This window comes from Leopardus geoffroyi, chromosome C1 (assembly GCF_018350155.1).
Source record: "Leopardus geoffroyi isolate Oge1 chromosome C1, O.geoffroyi_Oge1_pat1.0, whole genome shotgun sequence".
In the NCBI taxonomy this organism is placed as follows: Eukaryota; Metazoa; Chordata; class Mammalia; order Carnivora; family Felidae; genus Leopardus; species Leopardus geoffroyi.
The window spans coordinates 127,936,987-127,961,903 of NC_059328.1; the positions used below are offsets into that span (position 1 = coordinate 127,936,987).

The 24,917-nt window shown below is 43.6% G+C and overlaps 1 protein-coding gene across 1 annotated transcript in view; it reads left to right on the forward strand.

The window, feature by feature from the left end:
• Window positions 1-24,917, forward strand: part of THSD7B (thrombospondin type 1 domain containing 7B) — a 1,583,569-nt gene that overhangs the window by 240,971 nt on the left and 1,317,681 nt on the right. The window contains exon 5 of the mRNA XM_045479666.1: window positions 16,940-17,046. The gene's annotated coding sequence lies outside the window, so the exon portion shown is untranslated. The remainder of the gene's footprint in view (window positions 1-16,939; window positions 17,047-24,917) is intronic.

The following is a 24,917-nucleotide window of genomic DNA, read 5'->3' on the forward strand; positions in this document are numbered from 1 at the left end:
TCTCTGAATTCTCAGGGCACCACAGTTCTTGAGCTTTCTTATTAGTGTTTCACTGCGTATGACTTTAAAGCAAGTGAGGCATCGCATCTGGTATTTGGGTACAAAGGGTCAGCAGTTACTTTCGTTATTTCCCTCAACTGAAAGGCAGAAAAGATAGTGTTTGCTTCTAGAAGACCTGGGAAATTGATGGAATTTCTTATTTTTCAAAAGGTGTGATGACGTAATGTAAAGGATCCATGAGATCTGGGTTTGTCTTAGTTTTTCCATCCATGTGCTGGGTAATGCTGACCAAGAGACTTCCTCTTCCTGGGCTTCCTCATCTGAAAAAGAAGGAATTGAACCAAGTGTTTGTTAAAAGGCCTTCCAGCTCCATGATCCAAAGGATAGCTATCATCATAGCAGACCAGCATCAGCAGCCTGGTCTGTGGCCATATGTCCATGGATTCCTGCCTTAGCATCATATTTACAAAACCTATTTCCCAGGCTTACGGTCAGGGATGTAATAAGGAGCAGTCATCTTTGGACAATGGACAAGTCACTAGAGTAGCAAAATGTGATACAGGAATAGTTGGAAAAGACACACTTTATTATGTATTGAAGAATTTGCAGATTTTAATTGAATATGGATGAAAGTAGAAATAAAAAAATAACATGTTCAAAGAAAGACAGCCTCACTCCAGATTTCTGGATCGAACCAGATATGTGAGACTGGACACTGCCACACCTTGGAGGGATGTGCTGCTAGGTGGAACTCATGAGAGAGGCCAGCTATCTGTCAGAATCTGGCATTCAATCTTGCGTGTCCCGAGACCCAATTCAGAGATCTGCCTTGAGATAAACACAATTGTAAGCTACTGATGATCTTGTTAACTTACAGTGAGGGACATTTTTTCCCTTGGAAAGAAGTTTGCAACTGCCATCAGGGAATAACCCTGTGCCTGAGATTGGGGAAAGTGGTTTGGAACTGGAAAGGTGGCTAGGTGAGCTTGGGGTCAAGTAAAGGCAGAGAGACAACCACAGAGGACATTTCCTCAGATGTATTGTAGATATTGACTGCCCAGTGACCATTCCCACTTCCCAACAGCACCCCACTTCCCTTCTTGGGATTTTTCTCTTCTCCATTGTGTTTAGAACTTGGAACTGGTTAATCCAATACATACCCTCCTATGTTAAAAGGGAAAGTCTCCTCTTAATGGAGACTTCTGCTGAGAAGCAGGCATGTGGCCTCAGCTTGCTCCATTGTATTCTCTCTCCCAGGACTTTGTTTCTTGAATGGGAGTAATGGTTGGAGTTTATTTATACTGGAGACCCACCCAGGTAAGGTTGTGCAGTAGCTTCTATGACTAAGACCTTCAGGATTGACCTGGGTGTAATCTGTTCTAAGCCTGGTTTGCCCTCCTCTGTGTTGGTCCTCTGTGCTTTTCTATATATTTTCCCTTTCAGTAACACATACCCCCTAAGCCCCCCTTTTTTCCTGGAAATAGTCCAGTGTCAGTTGCTATATTTGAACTCAAAAACCCTCACTGACGCAAGTGCTGGTGAGACCCTCCTTTGCCTGACACAGGATACACTCTTCTTATGATGAAACTTAGTCCAGCTCACTGTTTCTCTTTCTCCTGGAAGTCATGGGTAAACACTGCCAACCTCTGACCCTGTGGTTTTCCTTTCTCCACAAACTCGCCCTCCTTCTGTTTATACAGACTTCTCCAGGCAGTACACAAAACAGCTGATTATTTCTCCATTTGCTAAAACCCGTTCTAGTTCAATCCTGTCACCTTAAAGGGAGTCTTAGGTGTTCCCAAACTCTTTGGGCACACACTTGGAGAAACTTTTCTACGTTATTCCCTGCCATTTCTTTTAGTATAATAACTAACCTTATCCATTGTGTGTGGATTTCACCAAACTAACTTTCCAAGGACAACTGCATTTCTTTCTAAGTTCTTGGAAGTCACTTCATTTCTACTCTTCATTTACCATCTAGATGTTTAAATTCATCTTGAAATAATTAATAACCCTTTGAAAATTCTGACTTCCATGCCTCTTGACTGTGGATAGCCTCTTTTGTTCAAGCTCATGTATTAACTCTTTATTGTACTTTATCTCCTAGATAACAACCTATAGGGTGCAAAGAAGTAGGAGACTGGTTTCTTGCCTATAAGGGTTTATAAACCTATTGGAAGTGAGGGTTTATAAACCTATCATGTACATGAAATAATTCTAGAACAGCCTATACCTTTGAGGCCCCCCCCTCCAGGGGCCTGTGATAATGGTTTTAAAACTGTGTTTCTGAAGCCCTAGCTGTGTGGTGCCACTTGGGGTTACCTGGGGTGTCTGGAGGTGAGGAGGGGCCCATCTGTTCTGTAGGGTGTCATTGGAACAGTTATCAAGGCAGACTTATCTGCCTTGAGAAAAACCACAAGCCACTGACAGACAACCTTGCTGACTACAGTGAGGGATCTTTCTTCCCTTCGAAAGTAAAGACTACATCTGCCATAGGGGAAGAACCCTCTTCCCCAGCCCAGGAAGGATGGATTGCAACTGGAAAGGTGGCTAGGTGAGCATGGAGTCAGGTCAAATGCAGAAGGATATTTCCTCAAAAGAGGGTCTGAAGACCACGGGAGCTGATCTTAAGCTGGTGTGCAAGGTGCTTCTTGATCTTTCCATGGACTACAGATTCAGATGCATGTCCTGCTGCCAGAACCTCTGATGTTTTTCTCCTGCTGGGCCTCTGTACTGCCCTGCCCTTCAATGTGTGGCTTTCTCTGCTTTGCGTGCATCACCAGCACCCCCAAAACCATACCCCACCTTGATAATAAACCCATTGAAAGCAGAGGCCTCATTTCATCTGCATGGACCCTGGTAACTAAGCAAGGGCCTGGCATGGTTGTTGAATTAGAGACTAGGTTTCTTGGTGTTTCTGTAAGCATTATAGAATCTGGAGATAGGGAAGATCATTTCTAGCTGGAGTGGTCTGAGAAGACTTCCCCAAAAAAGTCAGGTTTGCATTCAGCCTTTGAGATACGTGGCATATTTAGTTCATGGAAAGGAAGGAAGACAATTTAAGGCATAGAAACATTGCCGAGTAAAGGCTCAAAGCATGGTTTCTGAGTATCCCATAGACTGGTAAGGTGCCACTGGAGAGAGTCATTAGGGGAATGTTTAAAATATACCCATGCCTGGATCCCACTGCAGACCAAATGAATCAGTCTCTGGAATGGGCCCGGGCCTTGGTTCTGTACAGCTTCCCTGATGAATCTAATGTGCATTAGGGCTGATGATGGTCTTGGGACCCTCAGGTTTCATAGGAGGGGTGGAAAAAGGGACTGGGTTTGAAGAATGGAGACTCCTGATGGAATCTCTTCCATTTTTGGCCAGGAATTTGGGACTTGAGCCAATGCATATTAGGGTGCTTTTCATGTTTTGCAAACTAGGTTTTATGGCAGGTTAATCTGGTTCAGATTCAAATTGAGGGAAGGGGGTGAGAGGCTGGGAAACCTGAGAGTAGGATGACACAAGGTTCCAGGAGAGGCCTGCTCTCAGGTGGAGGACCAGAAAAGAGAAGATGAATCCAAAGAGACTCTGAAAAGGAAGAATTAATAGAACAAAGTGGGATGAAAAGTAAGGACACGTTTTCTAATCAGATGAAGCAGCAACAGTAGAAATCTTTCTGTACATAAACAGTCCCCAAATCATGCAGATGAGGAAGTAGGGAATGGTGTTCAATCTCTATATCCTCTCCCCTGGCCATTGTTGCTGGTCATTAGGAGCCCAGTCCTTTTTTTGATTCAACATCTCCTAAACTATCAGTGCATTCTATTCCCCCCTTTCCTTCCTCGAGAAACTTTCTGGAAGGAGAATCTACGCTGATATCCTTATTTCCCTACCACCTACACTCCCTCTAACCCCCTGCAATCTGTCATCTACCCTCAGTCTCTCTTGACAGCCTCCAGTGGCCTCCACTCTTTAACCTTGACTTCTTTCCAAGCTTCTCTCCTCTCCACCTCATGGCGGCACTTAACTGTCTTTCTTAAAGCGTGACACTCTTGGCTTCTGGGCTGGCTCCGAAGTCTCCTTCCACTGCTCAGCTGCTCTTTCTCTAACTTGCACTTTTCTTTCCATCCATGCCAGATTCACCCGGATCCATCCCCAGGTTCTTTCTTCATTTTCATTTCCAACAGTCAGGAGGATATTGTCCACCTGGTTGTCCCATCTATGCCCTATACTCTCTGTCATTATGGTCACCAGTATTTGCAAAGTCCTTTGTTGCATAGAAGGTGCTTTACCTCCAGTGTTTCATGTGAGCTTCATTGTCCTCCAACCCTGCTTCTTTTATTCTGCTCTTCCCTCAGACTGAATTTTGGCTCCGTTGCCTGCTAACTGAAACCCCAGTTTCTCAGTCTAAAATGGGGATAATTACACTTGCATTATAGGGGCACTGTGAGCATTAAACTAGAAAATGTATGAGAAAATGGCAAGCTCACAATGACTTTTTTATTCCTTGAAGGCAGGATCTAGGTTTGGTTTGGTTTGGTTTTGTTTCTTGCTAACTCCTGAAGGAAATGCTCCTAAAATAATGGAATGAACAAATTCCAAACACTACAAAGAGAAGTTGCCTAAGTGATGATTTTGAGTAAATTTTGAGGAAGTGGCAAATGTCAACCGAACTAGGACTGAACTTATTTTTCCTTTTGAATACCTTCTCAGGGGGGCTGAGTAGGCTACAGGTGTTTGGGGCAAGGTTTGCATGGAAGGGCCTGAATTTTGACAAGGTTGGCTCCGTGTGATGCACAAAGACGGCGTACAAAGACAGCAGTGTGAGTGCTTTTGCTACTCGTGACCTTGCGTGTCAAGGCAAGATTCTATCTTATTGAGGGGTATCAAGTGTTTGTCAGCATCTGAGCTGGAAGATTTGATCGCAAGATTTTCACTGTCTGAGCTAGTCTGCTAATTTCTTGTCAATTTTGATTTATGAGTTGTTTCAGATCTATGAACTGCTGAGTAACCCGATCCCTGACTTGCTATTTGGATTACTGCCTACAAATATTTGGGTGGCTGTAAAGTGATAACATCTAAGCAATAAGGACAATAATCAGATGGTCCCCATGACAGGGCTGCAGGTGACTTACTGGTAATACGATGTTCTGGTATAACTGTGAAAAATTACTTGGCCTTGAGGCCTGAAATGCATCTAGGATTGTTCAGGAACTATGAATGCCAGATGGCCTTGCTTTAATGCATCGTTCTTAATTCACCTTTTTCAACTACCAGTGATTTGGAACACTGTAGTCAAAGCTTTTCGGACTTGGTTCTAGAATTGCAAGGAAAGTGTCTGTTATGTTTGAAATGCTTTGGTAGACATTGTGAAGGTATTGGATCAAGTGTGGTAAAAAGTGAGGAAGTGGACTGTATTTAATTTTTTTTTTGCTTCATGTATGGGAAAACAAAAAGGTAGTTTTCCAAAAACATCTTCACTAAGCTTAATCGCATTCTGTGATAGTATTTAAAACATCTTATTTTTGTTATGTAGGTAGATTTCCAATGAGAACATGAATACTTGTTTTGGTGGCTAATGGGTTATGGAGATAAGTGGGCAGATAATGTCAGGATAAGCTGCAAACAAATGAAGTTCAGTTTCAGTGACCTTTGTTACTCCTTGCATCAAGAGGTTAAATCTATTATCTCATCCCTGAAGCTGTGTGGTCCCATGACTTGCTTTTCCCCATAGAATGCAGTGGAAGTTGTACAACTTTGGAGCCTAATTCTTGAGAAGCCTTGTCTTCTGGGAATGCTGCCCTGGGTCTGTGAAGAAGCCACATGGAGCAGAGATGAGCCTAGCCAGCCAAGCCCCCCTGGATTCATCAGCTGAGAACCAGCATCAACCTGTAGACATGGGGATGAGGTTGTCTCGGGTTATCTGACTCTGTCCAGCCCCAGTTGGGTTCCAGTTGATTGCAGTCATATGAGTGACCCCAAGAGATAGAGGAAGACTCCACCCAGCTGAGCCCAGCTCAGATTGCTCACCCAGAGAATCATGAGCATTCAAAATCATTGTAAAGATTGTTTTAAGCCACACAACTTTGGGATTATTTGTCATGTAGCAATAGATAAGTGATCTAGAGGAGAAAACGAGAACATGGGCAAATACTATTAAATGTTAACTTTATTGAGAAATAAAACAAATAAATTGGACAGTGATTTGTTAGATCCTAGAAGTTTAAAGTGGGAAGGGACTTCAGAGGTCATCTCTGATTCTTCTGGTTCCTGACGCTAGTTTCATAGATGCGTGTTCACCATTGCTGTGAGACTAGCTGCTCTGTGAGAGCTGGGGCCAGGCTTCACGCTTCTTGGTATCCCTCCAGAGAGCTCAGAGCCCAGCACTTATACAAGTCCTCAGTGAATTTTTGTTGCTTGCTGGGTTACATAAGAAGTGGCATGAAGGTCCTGGAGTCATGAGTTTCCAAGGGAGTGTGACCCTGGGCCTGACAGCTGCTTAGCTTAGTCACGTATCTTACATACTCTTGCAGTGGTGCATTTTGAATACAGTGGGTTTGAGTTGCCAAGGATGGCATGATTCTGCATGTCTGCAGGTTAGTGCCCAAGAGGTCAGAGAAGGCAATCTTCAGCACTTTAGAACCACATTTTATGTACCATTAATTTTTGACACTGGACCAAGGCATCCCTGTCATCTGTATCCAAGGGGCTCCTGGGTGGCCCAGTCAGTTAAGTGTCCAACTCTTGGTTTTGGCTCAGGTCATGATCTCACAGTTCATGAGTTCGAGCCTCACATGAGGCTCAGCACTGACAGTGTGGAGACTGCTTAGGATTCTCTCTCTCTCTCTCTCTCTCTCTCTGCCCCTCCTCAACTCATGCTTGCTCTCTGTCAAAATAAATAAACTTAAAAAAAGGAAAATAAAATTTTGCCAGAAATAAATGCATTTCTTGGTGTACCCTTAAGTTAATAGCTGACCCCTCAAGCCAAAGGAACAGAATAGCCAGTAACTCCTCAAAGAGAGCCACCCCCCTTTCTCTCATTACCAATACTCTCTAGCCAGCTGTCCAAGGCTGCAGAATGTCCCTTTGCCAGCCAAGTCTGATCCCACCCTCAAAAATACAAATTGCTGCTGCTTCTTCAGGGGGGTTGTAATTATAAGAGACTCAATTATGTAACAAATTATATGTATTATAAATATAAAAGGCTCAATTATATAACAAATTGCTTAGAAATTATTATTTAAATTGTATATTGGCAGGAATTGGATATTTGAATATAATGAGTGTCATTGATTATAAAAGCGTCTTCTCTAAGCTGATACAATAACCGCCTCTGTTGGTTTGCTGCTCAAAATACCAGCCAGCTGGAAGACTCCAAAAATTTAGGTTTGTTTGAATCACGTTTGGAATATGTAAGGAAATTGGCTCCCTTTGTAGTTTCTGTTTTTGGGTGATAAGGCTCCCTAGAATAGACGTGGGGCGGTCGCTCTGGTAGGGCTTTCTGCCGGGGCAAGTGGGGCTGGTGCCCAAAGAACCAGGACAGTGCAGGGCTGGGAAGCCTATAGCCTGCAAGCCAGAAGACGGTGCCCTACACCCCCCCCCCCCACCGCCACCTGCTCAGCCCACATGGGGAAGGAAAAGCATGCATCTGTTTGGCGGGCTGTGTTCTGTGCTAAACCCTCCATGGCTTTCTTGAAGGCTTGACACTTAGGGGTGGTGGATGCCAGGAGTGCGATAGAATGTTTGTCCTGTGTGAATCATTACTGTAGGGAGTTGTGGCAGGTCGGAAGAGACTGCCTGATTTAATGCAGAGGAGAATTAGGAAGAGCTCAAAGCTCTCAGCCCATCAACTGGCTGCTCTCACACCCAGAGCTCCTGATTGAACCAGGAGAGGAGTTTAGCAGCTAAGGGCATTCAGGTTTTTCCAGAAGGACTTCAAGGAAACCTTGTCAAATAAGGGTCATGCTTTTGGCCACTGTGGACCTTATAGTCCAAGCATTGGCACACTTTTTCTGTAAAGGACAAGATGGTAAATGTTTTAAGCTTTGTAGGCCATAGACTTCTGTTTCTTCTCTTTTTCTTTCTCCTTCTCCTTCATTGTTGTTGTTGTTTAAACAACATGTTAAAAATGTAAAAGTCATTCTGCGCTTTTGGGTAATTAAAAAAAAAGTGGTTGCTGAGTGGATGCCTCATATTGCACACTGGTTTCCCATCTTGTTTCCTTTCCTCCCTGGTGAATCCCAGCAGTTGGAGAAATTGAAGATATTTTTTGCTTTGTGGAGCCCTTGGCAACATATGGCCACTTGAGTGTTTTCTAAGGCTACTCTCTTGGTTCTGAGTGTTACTCTGCCAAGCCCTGTAGCAACCTTTGTGATCTGCTCCCAAAGGAATGTCTGCCCCTTGGTTGGGAGAAAAACTCCTGAACCAGGGATTGCTCTCACCTGGACTGATTCTGAACATCTGCTGCTCCTCAAGTTTCTGTGTTTTTGGTCAAGAGGCCAGGATTGCATGGGGCACCTGGGTGGCTTAAGCATCTGACTTTAGCCCAAGTCATGATCTCACAGTTCATCAGTTTGAGCCCTGCATTGGGTGAGCACAAGCCCTGCTTCTGGTGAGCATTAGACCTGCTTCGGGTGAGCCTCGCTTCTCTTTCTCTCTCTTTCTCTCTCTCTGCTCCTTGTGTGATCCTTTCTCTTTCTGCCCTTTGCTCACTTGTGCCCCCGCCCCCGCAAAAAAAAAAAAAAAAAAAAAAAGCAAACACACACACACAAAGAAGAAGAAGCCAGGATTGCAGCGAGATCAGAAGCCTTGACTGCTCTTTCCCAAAACCATGGTTACCTTTTTAGACTCAGATATCTTGTGATTGGCTTCACCCTGTGCTTGCAGAAGGGTTTGTATTTGAGCCTCAGTCTAGGGGTTCCCATTCAACTCAAGATGTTTGGTTCTCTCCCAAGGTAATTTAAGGGTTACTTCCTTTCAGAGATTATATATTTTTTTTTAATTTTTTTTTAACCTTTATTTATTTTTGAGACAGAGAGAGACAGAGCACGAACGGGGGAGGGTCAGAGAGAGAGGGAGACACAGAATCCGAAACAGGCTCCAGGCTCTGAGCCGTCAGCACAGAGCCCGACGCGGGGCTTGAACTCACGAACTGCAAGATCATGACCTGAGCCGAAGTCGGACGCTTAACTGACTGAGCCACCCAGGCGCCCCACAGAGATTATATTTTTAAGATGGCAAGTTTGTCAGAGTACTCTTGGGCATCAGCTATAGAAATCACAGACTCTACTGGCTTGAATAGTAAGAAACATCATTATCTTGTATAACAAGAAGTCTTGAGGTAGGGTGCAGAGTTGGTTAATTTGGTAGTTCTCACTTGTCATTAAGGACCAAGTTCTTTCTTCTCTTCTCTGCCGCATTCAGTGTGTTGTCTTTGTCTTTATATCAGCTTTGCTCATGAATGCAGGATGGCTGCCATAGATCCAGTTGTCACATCTCCATGACAATATCCAAGAGGAGAAAAGAAACTACATGGATCCCTTTCGTCCACAAGGAAAATTCTTCCTAGAGGCTTCTTACTTTCTTTCATCTTTCATTAGCTATGACTGTGTCCTATAGGTTTAGATCGATTATGTCTCATCTTCTGGGGCTAGGACCACATATCCTGGGAGAATAAGGTTGTATTGAGGAGTTTAGCCACCTATATGACATCGGGGTTCTGTTGGGAGAAAAGAGAGGGAGAACATCCATTCAATGTATGTTATACAAAAACAATTCCTCAGAATCTTCCCTCCTTGAGATGCTGAAGGACTCAGAGCCTTCTGAAGTTTTAAAAGGGAACTTTTAGAGAAGGCTACTTAAAAAAAAATCATGGGAATACCTTGAGCTATGTTGTCTTGCCCTATCCTGCTGTTAGTCAAGAAGTATGGGTCTGTCTCAACTCATCCTTGACCCTTGGCATCATGGCTTTGAAGATAGCTAATTATAGTTTATTGAGCACCGACTATGCAGTGGTCCTAGTGGGAAGGACTTTACACATATGGTTCCTAATATGGCTATACTGGAAGGGCTACATTATTATCTGCATTTTACAGATTGGGAATCTGCAACTAGACAAGTTTAATAGCTTGCCTTTGACCACTAGGCAAGGAGCCAGCAAGAATTTTTTGAGTATCCAGGCACTGCACTAGGTGCTGAGGATATAAAAAAGAATCAAGCCTGGTCCCTGTCCTTAGGGAGCACACAACATGCCCCTTTCTGGGAGGTTGCCCTAGATAATGTATGCCCCTTGTCTTGCCTGGAAAACAACTTTGAGTGGGTGAGAAAATTAGGCACTGCCATATGCCTGCCACCTAAAGCCCTCCTACCTTCTGCCATGAAGCCCAAAAGGACTAACTACGCTGAATAGTCTGGTAAACGGAGTCAAAGCATAGACTTTTGTGTCATACTGCCTGGGTTCAAATCCCATCTCTAGCATTTTCTGGGTGGATGATCACTGGCATGATATTCAACCTCTCAGTGGGCTTCTGTGAGTCTAGATGAAGGAGACCCTCTAAAAGCACAGAAGACCTCAGTAAAAATCGTCAGTTATTATTACCAATGTACATTGCTTTTAAATGCACTTGTCTTATCATGTAAAGATTATCAGAGGTCTGGCTTCCCTACCCGCCTTAGTCTCACAGCATCTCACATCCTCCCCCAGGCTCGGACACCAGTGTCACAGGCTGTAGCTTGCAGGCTGTTCAGGATAGCACCTGGCTCTTTGAAGTGCTTGATACAAGCTCGGTAGTGTGAATGGTGGTGTGAATGGCAAGCTCTGGCAGCCAACTCTTCCTGAAGCTTTGACCTGCTTCTGCATGCTGGCTGCAGAGGGAGTCTGTGGAACAGAAAACAAGCTCTTAGCTGCCTCTTTGGGGGCACTGGCCCACTCTTGGCTTTCTTATGCTGTTTATAAATACAGCCCACTATGCCAAGTGTCCTCAGATGGAGACGTGACAGAACGTGGGCAGGGGAATCCTCACGTGGGGCTCTTGTCTCATTGCAGGTTCAGACTGGGCCATCAGGAAGTCGCCTAGCCTTGGTTTCCTCTCCTCTGAACTGGGAGGGCCTTATCAAGCCTGCAGTCTCATTGAAAAATCCCCTGGGGAGCGGAAACGGAGATGGGTGCCTGTGAGAAATAGGGCAGCCTGGATCTGCCTCATAGGCGGCTGGCATTGAGGAGTGTGCTCCATAGCCAGGGACATAGCTCATCCATCTGGAAAAGCTGCTGTTGGGGGTGCCTGCTGCCCACGAGGCCAAGCAGCCTAATCGATCTTTGGGAGATAATTAAGGCCCACAAAGCCTTGCCGGGCTCTATCGGTGCAAGGTGCTATTAAGAACAAGATAAAAGCTTAGAGCCTTGATTGAATCTTGAAAACAAGGCCCTTGTGGGCATTTTTCTTTGTCATTGTGTCATGGGAGAAAGGAGAGTCCCAGGGAAGGGGGAGGAAGATGAAGGAGCAGAGGGAAAAGCAGTGTTTGAGACCATGAAAAAGAGCGAAACTTCTAGGGTGCCCTGCGCTTTTTTGTTTTCTTTTTTGTAGTAAAGAGGAACACTGTGAGGGACAGGTGGCACGTCTGGGGGTGACACCACACAGCACCCTTTCCTTTGGTTGCCATTGTCTCATCCTGACCATCATGCCTGCAGCAGGAGCTTGCTCCTTCAGAGGGGACTCTACTGTCACGCTCTCCTGGGGATGGCTTTGCAGTAACCCCGGGCCACGGTCTGCCTTTCTTTCTCCTTCTGCAGGGCTTTGCTTCCATGTTTGTAAGGGGGGTGGGCCTGCTTAGGAAAGCCTTGGATGGACCGGCCTCCCCTCTGGCCCTCAGAACTTTATTGAGCATTTGCTCTCCTTTTACTGCTTTGCCTTTGGGAAAGCCTACTCTCAAGGCTGAAATCCAGCTGAAGAGATCTGATTTCTCAGAAGCCATTTTGATCTTTTCACTTCAAAGGGAGTCCTTTTCACGCCTGAGCCCCAGTTTGGTGGCACCAGACCTGCCCCTTTGGGCTGCGGGTCTGGATGAGGCCCTTGGTCTCTTCCTTACTTCCTGCACATGGAGCCCAGGATCCCAGCACTGGGGCTGCCTGGGAAAGCTTGAAGAAGTGGGATTTTTCCCCCCTGTCCCTGGTCTCTGGCCCCTTCAGATGTGCTGTGTTTTTGTCTGAGTCTACTCCATTTATGTTTCTATTCCCAAAGTCTTCCTGCCACCGTCCTCATTCATTTCATCAAAACATGGTCTGGAAGCTGGGGCTGACCTTAACTTTGGGGGTCTTCTCCTTCAAAGAGGCTTCCCTGCTAGGTCCTACCCTCCCTTGCCCTCACCTAGGGTGAGATGCCCTTCCTCCGGGCTTGCACTGTGTTCTGTAATGCTCTGCAACTTCCCCGATTCAGTTCCTATCACATTTTGCATAGTTACCCCTTTCTTGTCTGTGACCCTCAAGAGATGGTGAGGTCCTTGAAGAAAGTGGCTGTTACTCTTTTATTCTTCCACCTTGATCCTAACATCAAGCACAATGCTAACACAGTAGGCTCTCAACCTGCAATGCATGTCCAGTGAACTAATGAATTCTTTCCTGCAGTTCTTTCAAGCTGTCCTAGGATTTGGCTGAGGTGGGTCAGGGGCAATCCAGCTTGGTGGAAGGGAGAGACGGTGGGCAGGGGGAGCAGGGAGGGGCATTCTCCTCTCGCACCACCTCCCACTCACCAGACCCAGCTCCTGCTTTGTCTACAGCAAGTTTACTTTGATCCGTCTTATATTTATATAGACATATATTAAATTACGTATTATGCATATCACATGTAACACACATAATATATATATATAGTATATATGTAACATATCATGTATAGTATAATGTGACATATATATGATGTACACACATACATATAAAGATATTTTATCAAAAGGGTTCTGTTTTTAAAAAGTTTGAAAACCAAGAACTTGAACTTTTTTGTTGATGTTCATTATTTTTTTTGAGAGAGAGACAGAGCACGAGCAGGGGAGGGGCAGAGAGAGAGGGAGACACAGAATCCAAAGCAGGCTCCAGGCTCTGAGCTGTCAGCATAGAGCCCACCATGGGGCTTGAACCTATGAACTGTGAGATCAATGACCTGAACCAAAGTTGGACACTTAATTGACTTAGCCACCCAGGTGCCCCAGGACCTTGAACTTTTAAATTGGAGGTTTCTCTCTTAGGGCATTTGCTTTTGAAGCCATTACTAATTACCACTTGGAGAATGGAAAGCTTTGTCACTGCTGAAAGCATTTTAGGATTTTACTGAGCTGATGGAGGCATTCCTTTTGCGATAGTGATTTTCTTCTGGCATACGGACTCCCTCCACCACCACCACTGCCCCCCACATCAACAGTCCTGGCCGGTGTTAAGGAATGAAGAAGGAGTTGGATTATTGGAAGCCACAAAGCCATTAATGTCATTTGTCCCAGAGGGTTTTGCTTATTGTTGTTTTGTTCAGCCTCAGGCCAGCTGGGAGGCCAGTGTTGACCAGGTTGATGTGTGAGGGATGGGAATCCTCACAGACATAGGCAAAGTGCCTGTTTCTCTTGCTGACCTGTGAGGGGGCAGCTGGTTGTCAGCTCTTGACCTCCTTTCTCTGAACTGCTTCCCCCTCTCCTCTGAATTCCTCCACCTCTTTCCTTCTTCTTAGATGCTGAGTCCTTCTATCACAAGGTTCCCTGTGGGCTTGCCCTTCCTAGTACAAGAGCCTAAGCTCTGGCTTAGGGAACTTGACTCCTTACCAAAATCGGACCAGCTTCTTTCCCATGGTGCAATAGTGGCCAAGCACTGAACTGGGAGTCCTAGAACCTGGTCTTGAGTCTTGATTACTCACCAGCCATGGGACCTCAGGTTAGTCACACATTCTCCAGAGTCTTGGTAAATGGGAATAATCACCATGGTCTTCCTACCATGAGGTGAGCTTCATCTGAAACCCTCGGTCAGTCTTTCTCAGCTTTTCCTGCAATTTGATTCCTCTGTGGAGATTTTAGTATTCCAATTCCCAGGTCAAGCCCCCAAACCAATTAAACCAGACTTTTTGTTACTGAGACCCAGAAATTAGTATTTTTTAAAACTCTAGAGGTAATTCTAAAATGCAGCTAAGGCTGAGAACCACTGTTTAAGGTTCACTCAAAATACAAGCAGATTCTGAACTTCCATCTGAAACGAATTGCTTTCCATCTGAAAGCAGAAAATGTCTGAAAACTAATCTGTGGTAGTTCTCAGTCCTGATTTGATTCAGAATCTCTTTAAGAATCTCCTGAAAGTTGTATATCCATTTCCTCAGGAATGAACATACTCACAAAAGATTGCACGTAATTTCAGCATATAACGTCACCTTCTTAGTGACATTGCCTGCTACAACATAGCACCTCTCCACACCCACGTGCATTTCCTATCCTCCTGCCACATTTCATGCTTTCTCTGTAACCTTTATCATGGTTTGCATGAATATCTTCAAGTCCCTCACTATGTCAAAGTTTCTCAAGGTGTGGTTCCGGGACCACCTTTATTTAATCAAGATATGCAGGATGGGATCCGGGAATCTGCGTTTGCAGAAGCCCCCTGAGTTTCTCCTGAACACTGAAGCTTGAGAGCCACTAGGCTGGAGCCCAGAATTCTTGAGTCAGTATGTACAGGGGAAAATTTGTTGCTATCTCTTTTAGGCCACATACTTGTTCCTCCAGACCCTGCCCTTCAGTTGGGAATCCCATCTCCCTCAGCATATCAATGATCTTGGGTCGATTTTCTGATGTTCCAGAGAGATCCTAGGTATTTTCCAGTTTACCTTAGAAGCTTGTGGGAATGTGGCTGTCTCACTTGTATGATTTGAGGGGATTGGATTAAGGTCCTCTATCTGATGGGAAAGTTATCCACTTATTTCACCAATCATGGTACTTGGAATTCCATCACTGTCCAGTCATTCTTCTTAAACTCCAGCATCCACCTCTAGTACAATGGGTAACAAAAACCATGAACAACAGGTATATTTGATTCCATCTCTCTGATCCAAGTTTTCCATTGGCTTCTTATCACCTACAGGGGGAAGCATATCCCTATTTTTTGTTACCAAGAGGCTCTTCAATATCTGGCTCACCTCTCCAGCCTCTGTGCCCACTGCCCTCACTACGCACTCCAGTGGGACTTAACTGCATGTTGTTCTTGGAGCATCACATACCCGTTCCTTCCCTGGGTATCCTCTGAGGTTGTTCTTATATCTCTTTATACATGTCGCTCCACTCCCCAGACTCTCAGATGACTCGGAATGCAAGCCAAGTCCTCTTGTGGCCTCCAAGGCCCTGCAGGATCTGTCCATCACCCTCCTTACCTCTCTGCCCTCATGTTCTGCTACTCCCCTGGGTTAGTTTCCCAGTGTAACAAAGGTCTGCAAACTGGGCGGCTTAAAACAATGGAAATTTATTCTCTCATGGTTTTGGGGGCTAGAAGTCCCAAACCAACGTGTTGACAGGGACACCGTCCCTCTGTTACTTGAAGGGAAGGATCCTTCTATGCCTCTTTCTAGCTTCTGATGGTTTTCATGTGCCATTCATTGCTTTGCAGGGGCAGTGCTCTAATCTCTGCCTCTGTCATCACATTGCTTTCTCCCTGCTTGTCCCTGTGTCTTCATATGGCCATCTTTTTATAAGAACAGCAGTCACATTGGAGCAGAGACCACCCTGCTCCTGTATGACCTCATTGTAACTAATTATGTCTGCAATGACCCTGTTTCCAAGTAAGGTCCCATTCTGAGTTTACTGGAGGTTAGGACTTCAAAACATCATTTTTGGGGGGACATAATTCAATATGTGACACCACCATCTTCTTCATTCTGTTTTAGTCCCACTGGCCTGAAAATGTCAGATTTAGCAAACAGAAATTACAGGATACCTTGTATGTCCCAAATGTTGCCTGGAATTTTTTTTTTTTTTTTTTTTTTGGTATAAATATGTCCTATTTGATATCTGGGACATACTTATGCTAAAAAAATGTATATGCTGTTTATCTGAAATTCAAATTTAACTGGGCATTCCATATTTTATCTGGCAGCCTGTATTCCTTGTTCCTTGAACACAGCAAGCATGCTCCCACCTCAAGGTATTTGTTCTGGCTATTCCCTCTGGTCTGGGATGCTCATTCTCTCATTGCCTTTCTGAATACCTGTCCCTCATATACATACTTCCTGTCCTCCTTTCTTGCTTTAATTCTTTCCTTTAATCCCTTGTCACTATCTATATGTTTTACCTGCTGATTGTGTTTATTGTTGTTACCCCCAGTAGAATTTAAGACTGATGCTTCTGTTCACTGCCATCTCCCCAGGGCCAAGAACAGTCTCTGGCACATAGTTCAGGAAATGTTTATGGAATGGATGAGGAAATGAATCCTTTCACTTTTGCTCAAGCACTGGAGAGTGGGCGTCTGTGGGCTTTGCTTACCTAGGGTGAACCTTCTGGTAGAAGTGCCCCTCCCTTGCTCTCAGTAGAAGTGGTTTAGAAAAGTCCCGGCCCAAACTCCAGATTCATAGGTATAGCATGATGCAGGCCAACCTGTCAATTCCATCCACTTGGCTGTGGCCATTGGTTCAGGGATGGGAACAGGACCCAAGTTAGACTCATTGGAGCCAGTCCTAGAATTTCTGCTGGAACTACTGAGATAGAGCCCTCTCTTCCTACCGGTGTTTCTGAGAGGAACAGGATGTCAGGTGCAGCTGCTGATAGCCATCTTATCACCATAGAGGAAAAGCGAGGGTCAGATCCTGGCCAAGTGCCTTTGTGTGATCTTTCAGGCCTGACCATAGGCAATTACAAAGGTGTTATGTCAGCTTGGGTTGTTATAACACAATACCATAGACTGGGTGGCTTCAACAACATACATTTATTTCTCATGTTTCTACAGGCTTGGAAGTTTAAGATCAAAGTGCTGGTGAATTCTGTTTCTGGTGAAGACCTGCTTCCTGGCTTACAGACAGCTACCATCTCCCTGTGTGCTCACATGACCTCTTTGTGAGTATGTACACATAGAAAGAGAACTCTGGTTTCTTTTCCTCTTCTTATAAGGACACTAATCCCATCACGGGGAGCCCCACACCCACATTCTGATTTAACTCTACCTTCCAAAGAAAGGCTCTACTGCCAAAGGCCATCACATTGAGGGTTAGAGCTTCAGCATATGAATGGGGGCAGGGCACACAAACATTACTCCATAACACCTTATCTGGCAGGTCTCATAGGATAAGGCTGCCCTTCCTACACCAGATTTGGTGCACAGCCAGTGCGTGGTAGGCTATGAAGAGAGTTGCAGTCAAGGACTAGGCCCCTGTGGCCAGCTAGTCTCTTATGCTTGCTTGCATTTCTGGTCCAGGCACCTGCATCAAAGGCTTCCCTTGTGGGGAGGAGGTTACGATTAGGCTGAAGCCTTGTTGTGGGAAGGGGAAACTTGAAGACACTTTTTTCCACTCTGAACTTGGTACTCGGGACTTTCCTACTAGGTATCCCTGTTCCCCTTGGCCCCAGATCCATAGAAAAGCAGGAACCTATTGTTTGGGGCTCTCTAAGCAGTGAGCCAATTCCTCCCAGGTGTACTGATGCAGCTGGCCTTCCCCAGGTACTGTTACATGGGGAAAAATGGAACACTGGGGAGCCAGCTCTTTAGCTTCTTCCTTACACTGTGGCAGTAAATAAATAAAGCCTTGATTGTTCCTTTCATTTTGACTTGTCTTAATTGACTGCTTTGCCACCTGGCAGATCAGCTCAGCCCTTGGCAGTCTGCTTGAGAATGGAACCAACACAGAGGAAACACAGCTGAGAGACAAAGAGGGGTAACTGGGCCTCTATCACATCACCTCAGTGCCCCTAAATCTAGCTGTACTGGAAGCCATTGTGACTCTTAGACCTTTTAGTTTTTGAGCATAAGCCAATTAGATGTGTTTTTGTGTCAGTGAATCCTGAGTCAAGTACATCCCGTCAGTGTCCCATCCCCAATAGAACTCAGGAACTCCTGTTCTCTGTGTACTTGTCTTCACCATGGTCCAGATCAGCCTGTCCTATTCTGCTTCATGTGCTTGCCTCTTCAAGAGATATCTTCTCTTAGAAGCTAGGGGCGTGGCTTCTCTTTCTCTGTCTCTTTTTAAATCCCCATAGAATCAGACAAAAAAACTGTAAGAATGAGGACTTATGAAGAATGAAACTCCAGTGGGCTGTTTATAATCAATTAGGTGATTATAAATAGGATGAAAACTCTTCTTAATATTGAAAAAATTTACATTAAAAACTTTTTTTTTAATCCACTTAGGAAATCAAATCAGTGTCAGGGGATAAAATCTGTATTAGTCATTTTTGCTGCATAATAAGTTATCCAAAATCTCATAGGCTTAGAACAACCAACATTTATCATCTCAGTTTCTCAGAGCCGGGAGTCAGATACAGCTTAGCTGGGTCCCCTGTTTCTGGATTTCTGACAAGGCTATGATTATTGTATCACTGAAGCTGCAGTCATCTCAAGGCTCAACGGGGAAAGGATCCACCTGTAAGCTCACTTATGTGGTTGTTTGCAAACCTCAGGTCCTCAGTGTCTTTTGGCTAGAGACATCAGTACCTTGCCACACGGGCCTCTCCATAGGGCTGCTCACAACATGGCACTTGGCTTCCTTCAGAGTAATGAAAGAACAAAAGAGAGAGAGATCCAAGATGGTGGTCACAGTCTTTTTATGATCTAATCTCAGAAACAATATCACAACATTATCCCCATATTCTGTTTGTCAGAAATTAGTCACTAGGTCCACCCCACACTCAAGGAGAGATTATTATATAAGGGCCTGAATACCAGGAGGCAGGGATAATTGGGAGTTATCATAGAGGTTGCCTACCCCAAGATTCACATTCCTTCCACATGCAAAATACCTACCATATCCTACCAAGGTCCCTAAAATCTCATATTATCACATCACTTCAAAGTCCAAAACAGCATCTAAATTAAGTTCCGGTGTGGATGAGACCCAGCTGTGGTGTCTTAAATACAGATCTTCTTTATCTGCAGACCAGTGGAACTAATGAAGTAAGTTATCTGGCCCCCATCTATAGTTGTTGGGCTGGAAGACATTCCTGTCCAACATGGTGGAAAATTGGAGACATAAGAGTTCATTGGTCATGGAAATTCTGAAAGCCAGCCACACAAGTGCTGGACATTTCTTAATTAGATCCCAAGGCCTAGGATTAATTCTCCATGGCTCTTGGCTTCACTCTCTAGGCAATTGACTCTGCCCTCACAGTCGTCTTTTCTTTTTTATGGAATGTAGCACATTTTTTTTTTGTAGCTGAGCAGCAATCTCAGCCTGCTTCTTGCCAGTAGAACTCTGGAAGTTGAAAACGTCTCCTCATTCTGTACTGTCTCTTTCTCCTGCAGTCCAAGTTGGCAATGTTTCTAAAAATATAAGGCTTTAAAGACACTTGGAGGTCTCTTGTGAATCTCTTTGGGGTTCACTCCATTAGGCAAAAGCCATACGTACAAATTTCTTTGACATAAGCCCCATCTGCTTTTGATGAGATGGCTGAGGTCCAACACCCTTAACTTTCTAGAGATCTTATAGTTTGATTGAGAGGATTTGTGAGGCAAACCCTTAATCCCTTGAGATATTATAAGAAATATGTGTTTGGTCTCCATCCCTAGCTCCTGGGCAGAACTCCTTAGGATATTATCTTTATAATGTCCTAAGGGATAATAGCAGTAGGAACATATTTTGTTATAATATTTGGTTTTTGTTCCTAGCTTCTGAAACAGCTCCAGACTGATAAAGCTGAAAGGAGCACCTTATGTTAATGAGGTGAATTTTGGAAAGTCCCTAAGGATAAGTGGCTGGTTGCCAGGGGAAACAACCACATGATTAGAGAGTTGGAACTTTCAGCCCCACCTCCTGAATTCCAGGGGCCACCAAAGGCCAATGGTTTAATCAATCGTGCCTATGCAATGAAGCCTCCATAAAAATCCTGACCAAAGGGGTTCAGACAGCTTCTGGGTTGGTGAACACATGGTGGTGCTGGGAGGTGGTACCCTTGGAGAGGACATGGAAACTCTTGTCCCTTCCCACATTCCTTATCCCATGTGTCTCTTCTAGTTGGCTGTTTCTGAGTTGTATTCTTTATAATAAAAGGGCGATACTAAGTAAAGTGCTTCCTTGAGTTCTGTGAACCATTCTGGTGAATTATTGAGCCTGAGAAAGAGGTTGTGGGAACCCCCCCATTTACAGTTGGTTGGTCAGAAGTATAGGTGACAGCCAGGACTTGAGATTGGTGTCTAAAGTGGGAGGGGGAAGTTTTGTGGGACTGAGCCCTTGATGTGTGGGGTCTGCACTAATTCCAGGCTGTTAGTGTCAGAATCTGGTTAAATTGTAGGACACCCAGTTGGTGTCCTATGAGAACTGGAGAGTTGCTTGGTGTGGAAAACCCACACATCTGGCGTCAGCAGTGTTATAAGTAGATGGAAACAGGACTATTTCTTCTTCTTTAAGGGGGACTTCGTAGACTGTGAGGCACTATATTTGATCTTTCTGAGGTCTTAAAAAGTTTTACTTTTATATATGCTCAGTTTCATCTTTAGACACTGTTTTCCTGGTAGTGTCTTTGGATTTGACATTTGCTTGGATGCTGTCTGGAGAGGCTGAAAATTTTCAAAACCCCTTTTTTTTTTTTTGATGAGTGGTGGGAACTATAACAGTTTATTTCTTTCCTCCTTCATTTGGCTATAAGTAGCAAAAAGACATCAAGTGGTACCTCCATCACTTTGGAAACACCGCTTAACTTGATGACCCAGTTCATTAGGAATATTTCTACTTTCAATGTAACTGCAGGTAAGTGTTGCTAAACTTCCTGCTGTTACATTATGGGTCTGTCTTCCTGTAGTTTACAATAATATCTCATTTCCTCCTGAGACCTCACCAGCAGTATCTCCAATACCAAGATTTCTACTAACAGTCTATTCAAGAAATTTAGGTTTTCTTTAATATGCTCCCCAAATTCCTTTTAGCCTCTGTGCACTGCTGGGTTCCAAAGCCTCTCTCACACATATTTGTTCCAAGAACCAAACATCTGTATTAATCCCTTTTCTCATCTTACCTTCACAGTCAACTATTCTCACGTACATGAAGCATCATTTTGTTTGTGAAGATTTCTCACAAAATTATACTCTTGTTGCATGAGCATACATTTTTACTCTCTTAAATGGTATTGTTTTAGATATCTCATTCTGTTTCTCATTCTTTTCAATCATCACCATGCTTTCAAGCTCCATCCATGATGCGATGTGGACATCTCGTCAGTGGCTTCCAACTGTGGGTAATACGCGATGGGTTACTCCTCCCCTACCCCATGTTTTATATGTCGAGTGCCCTAGGGATGAGCATCCAGATTATCTCCACTTGCATGCCATCCTCACAAATAATGTGGTCATGAGCATCCTAATCCGGAGACTCTTATGAATCTGTGTGAGGATTTCTTTGTGACATATGCATACCCAGAAGTGAAATTAATGACACTTAGGATATAGGTAGGCTTACTTTGACTAGGAAGTGCCATATTACCCACAATCTTCATGTGCTAGTCTTCATTCCCATCAGCTATGCATCAAGGAACTCATTATGCCACATGTAGGCTGACACTCAGTATCATCATCCAGTTTAAAAATTTTTTCCAGTCTATTTGGTATGAAATCGTATCTCATTTTGATTGGCATTTTTCCTGACAATTGATGAGTTTGAGCATCTCTTCAGATACTTTGGGCTTTCATCTTCCACACACTGCCTGCTCATATCCTTGTTTGTATCCTTGATCTTTAAGATCAGAGAGCAGGTATGATTTCTTCTGCATTCTCCGTTGCTCCCAGCAGCACTGGTGGGTATTGATTGATGATTGATGAGCAGGTCAGTGTGGCTGTGTAATTTGAGCTTCTGGATTTTTGAGGCCTACTTTTCCTCCACAGAGCCTGAGGTGTTTGCCTGTATTCATTCAGAACACATTCATCAAATGGCTACCCCATGCCAAGTCTTCCTGTGCAACTCTCCCTCCCGGCAAAGCCCAAATGACTTGTCAGTCACTCTATCAAATGAACAGAAGAATGAAACTTGTCACACTAGTCATCTGGCATCGGACAGATTCTAGTAACATTTTAGGGGTCCTTTTATAGGCTCTAATACTCTATGATCATCTGATTCTAACTTACTGACTAGTTGATTTTTTTCTTTTATTGTTATTTTTTTGTAAGATTTTTTTTTTAAAGGTTTATTTGTTTTTGAGAGAGAGAGAGAGAGAGAGCATGAGCTGGGGAGGGACAGAGAGAGATGGGAACAGAGGATCCAAAGTGGGCTCCAACAGCAAGCCTGATGTGTGGCTCGAACTCAGGAACCATGAGATCATGACCTGAGCTGAAGTCAGAGGCTCAACTGACTGAGCCACCCAAGTGCACCTCTTTTATTGTTATTTATTTACTTATTTATTTATCTTTCATATGGAACTTTTTTTTTTAATTTTTATTTAATTTATTTTTTAAATTTACATCCGAGTTACTTAGCATATAGTGCAACAATGATTTCAGGAGTAGATTCCTTAATGTTCCTTACCCATTTAGCCCATCCCTTCTCCCACAACTCCTCCAGCAACCCTCTGTTTGTTCTTCATATTTAAGAGTCTCTTATGTATTTGTCCCCCTTCCTGTTTTTATATTATTTTTTCTTCCCTTCCCTTATGTTCATCTGTTTTGTATCTTAAGGTCCTTATATGGGTGAAGTCATACGATATTTGTCTTTCTCTGACTGACTGATTTTGCTTAGCATAATATCCTCTAGTTCCATCCATGGCATTGCAAGGGGCAAGATTTCATTCTTTTTGATTGCTGAGTAATACTCCATTGTATACATATATACCACATCTTCTTTATACATTCATCATCGATGGACACTTGGGCTCATTCCATACTTTGGCTATTGTTGATAGTGCTGCTATAAACATTGGAGTGCATGTGTCCCTTTGAAACAGCACACCTGTATCCCTTGGATAAATACCTAGTAGTGCAATTGCTGGGTCATAGGGTAGTTCTATTTTTAATTTTTTGAGGAACCTCCATACTGGTTTCCAGAGTGGCTGCACCAGTTTGCATTCCCACCAGCAGTGCAAAAGAGATCCTCTTTCTCCACATCCTCGCCAACATCTGTTGTTGCCCAAGTTGTTAATGTTAGCCATTCTGCCAGGTGTGAGGTGATATCTCATTGTGGTTTTGATTTGTATTTCCCTGATGATGAGTGATGTTGAGCTTTTTTTCATGTGTCGGTTGGCCATCTGGATGTCTTCTTTGGAGAAGTGTCTATTCATGTCTTTTGCTCATTTCTTCACTGGATATTGTTTTTTGGGTGTTGAGTTTGATAAGTTCTTTATAGATTTTGGATACTTTTATCTGATACGTCGTTGGCAAATGTCTTCTCCCATTCCATCGGTTGCCTTTTAGTTTTGCTGATTGTTTCCTTCACTGTGCAGAAGATTTTATTTTGATGAGATCCCAATAGTTCATTTTTGCTTTTGTTTCTCTTGCCTCTGGAGATGTGTTGAGTAAGAAGTTGCTATGGCCAAGGTCAAAGAGGTTTTAGCCTGCTTTCTCCTTGAGGATTTTGATGGCTTCCTGTCTTACATTTAGGTCTTTCATCCATTTTGAGTTTATTTTTGTGTATGGTGTAAGAAAGTGGTCCAGATTCATTCTTCTGCATGTTGCTGTCCAGTTTTCCTAGCACCACTTGGTGAAGAGACTGTGTTTATTCCATTGGATATTCTTTCCTGCTTTGTCAAAGATTAGTTGGCCCTATGTTTGTGGGTCCATTTCTGGGTTCTCTATTCTGTTCTATTGATCTGAGTGTCTGTTCTTGTGCCAGTACCATACTGTCTTGATGATTACAGCTTTGTAGTATACCTTGAAGTCCAGGATTGTGATGCCTCCAGCTTTGGTTTTCTTTTTCAAGATTGCTTTGGCTATTCAGGGTCTTTTCTGGTTCCATACAAATTTTAGAATTGTTTGTTCTAGCTCTGTGAAGAATGCTGGTGTTATTTTGATAGGGATTGCATTGAATATGTAGACTGTTTTGGGTAATATCAACATTTTAACAATACTTGTTCTTCCTCTCCAGGAGTGCGGAATATTTTTCCATTTTTTTGTGTGTTTTATTGTTATTTTTAACTGCCATGTGCCTAAAGCAAGGCAAGATCCAAGGAATCTTGGCTATATGTTTGCAAATCAACAGCCTTTTGTTAAGGGTCTCTGCTTGTGAGGCACAATCCCACCTCTTTTGAAATATGACTGCTGAAAACTGTCACGGACTTCATAGTCAAAAAGTAAACTCTCCTTACTGTACTTGCTACAAAGTTCACAAGCCTCAGTGTGACAACATTTATCTGCTTTTCCAGAGAGAATAAGTGTTCTGAGCCTAACCTAACTACTCTCACACCACCCACTCCAGGTAGGCTTAGGATCCCAAATCTGTAAGTTACCTCTATCTCATATTGTAATTGTCTGTTTATTTGTTCTTCTTCCTCTAGATCTGGGACACATTGAGGACACAGACTGTGTCTTATTCATTTGTTTACTTTACTGTACTTACCAAGGCATTTGTCACAGAGCAAGTGTTCAATAAACATTTATTGATTGAACAAATGGACACATGAAAAACTGTTTATTGAGCACCTACATGCCACACGCTGTGTAAGGTTCTGGGAATTCATTGATGAGTAACACAGTTTAATTATAAAATAGTGTGGAAAAGGTACAGAGGAGGGGCACCACATCTTATGGGGAGGTGAACTTCAAACAAAAAAGGAATGCCATTTGTAACACTCATCTTCTCCAT